The sequence below is a fragment of the Salmo salar genome, chromosome ssa09, assembly GCF_905237065.1.
Source record: "Salmo salar chromosome ssa09, Ssal_v3.1, whole genome shotgun sequence".
NCBI lineage: Eukaryota > Metazoa > Chordata > Actinopteri > Salmoniformes > Salmonidae > Salmo > Salmo salar.
In genome coordinates, this window is record NC_059450.1 from 143,967,065 (window position 1) to 143,975,873 (window position 8,809).

Below are 8,809 nucleotides of genomic sequence, written 5' to 3' on the forward strand. Positions count from 1 at the left end.
TGTAGTAGATATGAAAGTGTCCTACATCCAATGAGGGCATTAATAACAAGTTCCTGAAAACTAAGTATTGGTGAAAGAAGTTACAATGAAAGCCCTGACTGTTTCTGGAAATCTGCAGCAGTTATATGGATCTGTAATTGCTCCAGGAGTTATTGAATATTTATAAAACAAATAATTAACGTGGTGTGTGTGTGTGCATGCGTGTGTGTGTGGCTCTGCCGTGCACCGCCCTCTTTAGTTGCAATGCGTCTCTTCCTGCTCCCTGGCTGGCTGCTGTCCAAGGGGTTTCAGGTACAGATCAGCCCACCGACTGAGAGTATGGTGGTGGAAGGGAAGGGTAGGTGGAGGGGAACAGGTGGATTTATTAGGCACAATGAACATCAATCCATTGTAAAAGGCTCCTCCCAATGATTTCAAAGGCCTTGCTGTGCCGAGCGGTCGCTCCGATTTCATTAGCAGGGGCTGAGGCTGGGGCTGTGTTGGAGGGAGAGTGAGGTTACACCCATCAGAGGCCTGTGTCATCTCTAACAGGTCTGGCCTGCGAACACTCTCTCTCTCTGTCTCTCCCTGTCTCTCTCTCTGTCTCTCACTGAGGCCTCTGGGTACTTTGATTGCAAAGTCGCTTTGAGGTGTTGTGCCCGTTTTCCTCTCTCCACCCCCTTACTCTACTTCACATGCTCTGACACACACACATCCCCCCTATATACACGCACAAGGCTGTAGAGCATTGCACCAAGATGAGTATCTGCCACATGACGTGCCTTGAATATGCCTGTGGGTTAACTGATGCGGTACCCTCTAATTGCAATGGGGAAAGGGAGGCTCTGGTGCAGTTGCTCATTGTAGCTTGCTTCTTGACATAACATTGCCTATCATTCCACAGTGGTTAAGGCTGAGCCCCCTAATTTATATTGTATCTGATTTTGGAGGACATAGAGGAGAGTTTGTTGATGATTCACGCTCATTCTCAATATCCGTCAGGTAGTTGTGGTTCTTCACATTTTCAGTAAGAATCAGTTCCAACTCATTTGCTTACGCTTTTCCAAGGAAAACGTAATATACAGTACATTCGGAATGAATTCAGACCCCTTGACTTTTTTTTTTCAATCTACACACAATACCCCATAATGACAAAGCAAAACAGAAATAACTTGTTTACATAAGTATTCACACCCTTTGCTATGAGACTCGAATTTGAGCTCAGGTGCATCCTGTTTCCATCCTTGAGATGTTTCTACAACTTGATTGGAGTCCACCTTTGGTAAATTCAATTGATTGGACATGATTTGGAAAGGCACACACCTGTCTATATAAGGTCCCACAGTTGACAGTGCATGTCAGAGCAAAAACCAAGCCATTGAGGTCGAAGGAATCTTCCGTAGAGCTTCGAGACAGGATTGTGTTGAGGCACAGATCTGAGGAAGGGTACCAAAAAATGTCTGCAGCATTGCAGGTCCCCAAGAACACAGTGGCCTCCATCATTCTTAAATGCAAGAAGTTTGGAGCCAACAAGACTCTTCCTAGAGCTGGCCGCCCAGCCAAACTGAGCAATCGGGGGTGAAGGGGCATGGTCAGGGAGGCGACCAAGAACCTGATGGTCACTCTGACAGAGCTCCAGAGTTCCTCTGTGGAGATGGGAGAAACTTCCAGAAGGACAACCATCTCTGCAGCACTCCACCAATCAGGCCTTTATGGTACAGTGGCCAGACAGAAGCCATTCCTCAGTAAAAGGCACATCACAGCCTGCTTGGAGTTTGCCAAAAGGCACCTAAAGCACCCTCAGACCATGAGAAACAAGATTCTCTGGTCTGATGAAACCAAGATTGAACTCTTTGGCCTGAATGCCAAGCGTCACATCTGGAGGAAACCTGGCACCATCCCTACTGTGAAGCATGGTGGTGGCAGCATCATGCTGTGGGGGTGTTTTTCAGCGGCAGGGACTGGGAGACTAGTCAGTATTGAGGGAAAAACGAACAGAGCAAAGTAGAGAGAGATCCTTCATGAAAACCTGCTCCAGAGTGCTCAGGAACTCAGGCTGGGGTGAACTGCTGTCACAGTTACCAGCCCTTTCAAGCTTAACATCCTTATCATTTATCGCCCTCCAGGTTCCCTTGGAGAGTTCATCAATGAGCTTGACATCTAGATAAGTTCCTTTCCTGAGGATGGCTCACCTCTCACAGTTCTGGGTGACTTTAACCTCCCCACGTCTACCTTTGACTCATTCCTCTATGCCTCCTTCTTTCCACTCCTCTCCTCTTTTGACCTCACCCTCTCACCTTCCCTCCCTACTCACAAGGCAGGCAATACTTTCTACCACTCTAAATTCCAAGCATCTGCCTCTAACCCTAGGAAGCTCTTTGCCACCTTCTCCTCCCTCCTGAATCCTCCTCCCCCTCCCCCCCTCCTCCCTCTCTGCGGATGACTTCGTCAACCATTTTGAAAAGAAGGTTGACGACATCCGATCCTCATTTGCTAAGTCAAACGACACCGCTGGTCCTGCTCACACTGCCCTACCCTGTGCTTTGACCTCTTTCTCCCCTCTCTCTCCAGATGAAATCTCGCGTCTTGTGACGGCCGGCCGCCCAACAACCTGCCCGCTTGACCCTATCCCCTCCTCTCTTCTCCAGACCATTTCCGGAGACCTTCTCCCTTACCTCACCTCGCTCATCAACTCATCCTTGACCGCTGGCTACGTCCCTTCCGTCTTCAAGAGGGCGAGAGTTGCACCCCTTCTGAAAAAACCTACACTCGATCCCTCCGTAGTCAACAACTACAGACCAGTATCCCTTCTTTCTTTTCTCTCCAAAACTCTTGAACGTGCCGTCCTTGGCCAGCTCTCCTGCTATCTCTCTCAGAATGACCTTCTCGATCCAAATCAGTCAGGTTTCAAGGCTGGTCATTCAACTGAGACTGCTCTTCTCTGTGTCACGGAGGCTCTCCGCACTGCTAAAGCTAACTCTCTCTCCTCTGCTCTCATCCTCCTAGACCTATCTGCTGCCTTTGATACGGTGAACCATCAGATCCTCCTCTCCACCCTCTCCGAGTTGGGCATCTCCGGCGCGGCCCACGCTTGGATTGCGTCCTACCTGACAGGTCGCTCCTACCAGGTGGCGTGGCGAGAATCTTTCTCCGCACCACGTGCTCTCACCACTGGTGTCCCCCAGGGCTCTGTTCTAGGCCCTCTCCTATTCTCGCTATACACCAAGTCACTTGGCTCTGTCATATCCTCACATGGTCTCTCCTATCATTGCTATGGAGATGACACACAATTAATCTTCTCCTTTCCCCCTTCTGATAACCAGGTGGCGAATCGCATCTCTGCATGTCTGGCAGACATATCAGTGTGGATGACGGATCACCACCTCAAGCTGAACCTCGGCAAGACGGAGCTGCTCTTCCTCCCGGGGAAGGACTGCCCGTTCCATGATCTCGCCATCACGGTTGACAACTCCATTGTGTCCTCCTCCCAGAGTGCTAAGAACCTTGGTGTGACCCTGGACAACACCCTGTCGTTCTCTACTAACATCAAGGCGGTGACCCGATCCTGTAGGTTCATGCTCTACAACATTCGCAGAGTACAACCCTGCCTCAAACAGGAAGCGGCGCAGGTCCTAATCCAGGCACTTGTCATCTCCCGTCTGGATTACTGCAACTCGCTGTTGGCTGGGCTCCCTGCCTGTGCCATTAAACCCCTACAACTCATCCAGAACGCCGCAGCCCGTCTGGTGTTCAACCTTCCCAAGTTCTCTCACGTCACCCCGCTCCTCCGCTCTCTCCACTGGCTTCCTGTTGAAGCTCGCATCCGCTACAAGACCATGGTGCTTGCCTACGGAGCTGTGAGGGGAACGGCACCTCCATACCTTCAGGCTCTGATCAGGCCCTACACCCAACCAAGGGCACTGCGTTCATCCACCTCTGGCCTGCTCGCCTCCCTACCTCTGAGGAAGCACAGTTCCCGCTCAGCCCAGTCAAAACTGTTCGCTGCTCTGGCACCCCCAATGGTGGAACAAGCTCCCTCATGACGCCAGGACAGCGGAGTCAATCACCACCTTCCGGAGACACGTGAAACCCCACCTCTTTAAGGAATACCTAGGATAGGATAAAGTAATCCTTCTAACCCCCCCCCTTAAAAGATTTAGATGCACTATTGTAAAGTGGTTGTTCCACTGGATATCATAAGGTGAATCCACCAATTTGTAAGTCGCTCTGGATAAGAGCGTCTGCTAAATGACTTAAATGTAAATGTAAATGTAAGGTTCACCTTCCAACAGGACAACGACCCTAAGCACACAGCCAACACAATGCAGGAGTGGCTTCGAGACAAGTCTCTGAATGTCCTTGAGTGGCCCAGCTAGAGCCAGGACTTGAACCCGATCGAACTTCTCTGGAGAGACCTTAAAATAGTTGTGCAGCGATGTTCCGCATCCAACATGACAGAGCTTGAGAGGATCTGCAGAGAATGGGAGAAACTCCCCAAATACAGATGTGCCAAGCTTGTAGCTTCATACCAAAAAGACTCAAGGCTGTCATCGCTGCCAAAGGTGCTTCAACAAAGTACTGAGTAAATGGTCTGAATACTTATGTAAATATGATATTTCAGTTTTTTCAATTTTTATTAATTTGCAAAAATGTCTAAAAACCTGTTTTTGCTTTGTCATTATGAGTTTTTGTGTGTAGATTGATTAGGGGAAAAAAATAACAATTTAATCAATTTTAGAATAAGGCTGTAACGTACATTTTTGGGGGAAAAGTCAAGGGGTCTGAACACTTTCCGAATTCACTGTACATAGCTATGGTGTTTACTTGGCCACACTTGCTTTATTTTGAAATGTATGTTCTTTCCAATTCAATTTGAAAGCCCTCAATTTATTCCTTGATTGCCTAAGCCAATTAGTTTTTAACCAACTGTGATTATAAAGAATACATGCTGACGTTGCTCTCCAATAGAGGGTGGTAGATCAGTTGACCTGAGGCAAGGCTTTCAAAGTTGGGAGAGAAAATCTAATTGAGCAAATTTTAAGGGATATGCTTTTAATTTTGAGCTTTCGCATAAACACAGTGGTGCATTTCAGATTAAAAACCTTGAAAGTGTAGCAACCATGAAATCACTTTAATTAGCCAAGCTAACAATCCGGGGGTGTCTCCAAATACACTGGACTATAATAGTGATCGCCAACCAGCCATCACACCGATGGGTATGCCACTGGCTACAGACAAAAGAAGCACAGGACAAGTATGGCATGGGGACTAAATCCCATTATTTTCTCTTGGCAGATAATGACAAATATCAGAGGAAAATGAACGGGACAGAGAAGAAGTTGTTAGTGTTATTAGCATAGTGAATTTGAATTTGGCCATGAAGCCCGATGGGAGATATTCTTCTGAGAGAAAATATATACACTGCAACAGCAAACCTATAACAGTTCTGTAAAAAATCTAGTTTACAGTCATTTTACAAGGAACTGACAGTCTGTTTTATACTGTACAGTATGAATGACTTGCATTTCTTGTCTTTCTTCTGTCCTTACAGGTTTATCTAGTCTTATCACTGGGTCACAAATACAGTCCTCAGTGGAGAAGACAAGGAGTCAGGGCCTGACAGACCTAATGGGCAAAGATATTTAGGATAATGCCAAGGTGAGAGTGGATTGTTCAGGTACACTTGGAAACCACCTAAGAACTTCAAGGATTTTAGACAGAATTTCATACATCATTGTCACGGCTGTTGTCGGTGAATGAGGACCAATATGCAGCAGGTACGTGAATGCTCATCTTGATTTTTAATTATCTTTCAAAACGAACATACAAAATAACAAAAAAACACGAACGATCAACAAAAACAGTCTGGTAAGGCACAAGGCGAAACACAGAACAATCACCCACAAATCACACATACAAACACACCCTAATATATGGAACTCTCAATCAAAGGCAGATAGACAACACCTGCCTTCAACTGAGAGTCCCAACCCCAATCAACCAAACATAGAAACACACAACCTAGACTAACCGTAGAATTACTAAACATAAACCAAAACCCGGAATTACTAAATCAAACACCCTTTACACAAAACACACCACCCCGAACCACAGAAAACAAATACCCCCTGCCACGCCCTGACCAAACTACAAAACAATTAACCTTATATACTGGCCAGGACGTGACAGTACCCCCCCCTAAAGGTGCTACCCCAGAAGCACCTTAACAAAAAAATAACCCCAAGCAACACCAACAAAAAGTCCCCTTTTCTAAAGGGAGGGAAGGGAGGGGTGGCTGCCGTCAACGACGGCACTGTGCTACACCCCCCCTCCCCAACCCACCTATTTCTGGAGGTGGCTCTGGCTCCGGCCGTTCCAGGCTGTCGGGCCACTCTGGCTTCGCCCGGGGGCAGTCGGGGCAGTCTGGCAATTCGGGAGAGTCTGGGCAGTCTGGCAATTCGGGACAGTCTGGGCAGTCTGGCAATTCGGGACAGTCTGGGCAGTCTGGCAATTCGGGACAGTCTGGGCAGTCTGGCAATTCGGGACAGTCTGGGCAGTCTGGCAATTCGGGACAGTCTGGGCAGTCTGGCAATTCGGGACAGTCTGGGCAGTCTGGCAATTCGGGACAGTCTGGGCAGTCTGGCAATTCGGGACAGTCTGGGCAGTCTGGCAATTCGGGACAGTCTGGGCAGTCTGGCCACTCCGGCAGTTCAGGGCAGTCTGGCCACTCCGGCAGTTCAGGGCAGTCTGGCCACTCCGGCAGTTCAGGGCAGTCTGGCCACTCCGGCAGTTCAGGGCAGTCTGGCCACTCCGGCAGTTCAGGGCAGTCTGGCCACTCCGGCAGTTCAGGGCAGTCTGGCCACTCCGGCAGTTCAGGGCAGTCTGGCCACTCCGGCAGTTCAGGGCAGTCTGGCCACTCCGGCAGTTCAGCGCAGTCTGGCCACTCCGGCAGTTCAGGGCAGTCTGGCCACTCCGGCAGTTCAGCGCAGTCTGGCCACTCCGGCAGTTCAGCGCAGTCTGGCCACTCCGGCAGTTCAGCGCAGTCTGGCCACTCCGGCAGTTCAGGGCAGTCTGGCCACTCCGGCAGTTCAGGGCAGTCTGGCCACTCCGGCAGTTCAGCGCAGTCTGGCCACTCCGGCAGTTCAGCGCAGTCTGGCCACTCCGGCAGTTCAGCGCAGTCTGGCCACTCCGGCAGTTCAGCGCAGTCTGGCCACTCCGGCAGTTCAGCGCAGTCTGGCCACTCCGGCAGTTCAGCGCAGTCTGGCCACTCCGGCAGTTCAGCGCAGTCTGACCACTCCGGCAGTTCAGCGCAGTCTGACCTCTCTGGCGACTGTTGACTGGCGGGCAGCTCTGACGACTGTTGACTGGCGGGCAGCTCTGACGACTGTTGACTGGCGGGCAGCTCTGACGACTGTTGACTGGCGGGCAGCTCTAACGATGACTGTTGACTGGCGGGCAGCTCTGACGATGACTGTTGACTGGCGGGCAGCTCTGACGATGACTGTTGACTGGCGGGCAGCTCTGACGATGACTGTTGACTGGCGGGCAGCTCTGACGATGACTGTTGACTGGCGGGCAGCTCTGATGATGACTGTTGTCTGGCGGGCAGCTCTGATGAAGACTGTTGACTGGCGGGCAGCTCTGATGAAGACTGTTGACTGGCGAGGCTGGGTTGACGCACTTGTAGCCTGGTGCGTGGTGCTGGTACTGGGCTTACCAGATTATGTACACGCACCTCCAGGCTAGTGCGGGGAGCGGGAACAGGACGAGTCGGACTGGGTTGACGCACTTCCGGGTCCGCACGAGAGACAGGAGCTGGAAACCCAGGGCTATGGAGGCGCACAGCCGGTCTAGATCTTACCTCCTGCACAACCCGCCTTGGCTGGATGGAACTAGTAGCCCTGTACGAGCGGGGTGCTCGTACAGGGCAGACTGGGCTGTGCAGGGGCCTGATGGTAGCCGTGCGTAGAGCGGGAGTTGGGTAGCCTGGTCCTCGGAGGCGTACCGGCGACCAGATGCGCTGCGCAGGCATCCTCCTACCAGGCTGGATGCCCGCTCTAGCACGGCACCTGCGAGGGGCTGGAATAACGCGCACCGGACTGTGCGTGCGTATGGGTGAGATAGTGCGCTCCTCAGCGAAACATAGCGCTCTCCACCCCATACGCTCCTCCATATAACCACGAGTAGCTGGCTTCCGGCTCTTCTTACGCCTAGCCAAACTACCCGTGTGCCCCCCCCAAAATTTTCTTGGGGGTGCCTCTCGTGCTTCTCCTTCAGCGCGTACTTGGCCTCGTACCACCGCCTCTCTGCCTTGGCTGCCTCAATTTCCCACTGCGGGCGTCGATAATCCCCAGCCTGATGCCAGGGTTCGGCCCCGTCCAGAACTTCCTCCCAAGTCCACTTCTCCCGCCAGTCCAACTCGAACTCCGTCTGCTCCTTCCTCTGCTGCTTGGTCCTTTGGTGGTGGGTGATTCTGTCACAATTGTTGTCGGTGAATGAGGACCAAAACGCAGCAGGTACGTGAATGCTCATCTTGATTTTTAATTATCTTTCAAAACGAACATACAAAATAACAAAAACACACGAACGATCAACAAAAACAGTCTGGTAAGGCACAAGGCGAAACACAGAACAATCACCCACAAATCACACATACAAACACACCCTAATATATGGAACTCTCAATCAAAGGCAGATAGACAACACCTGCCTTCAACTGAGAGTCCCAACCCCAATCAACCAAACATAGAAACACACAACCTAGACTAACCGTAGAATTACTAAACATAAACCAAAACCCGGAATTACTAAATCAAACACCCTTTACACA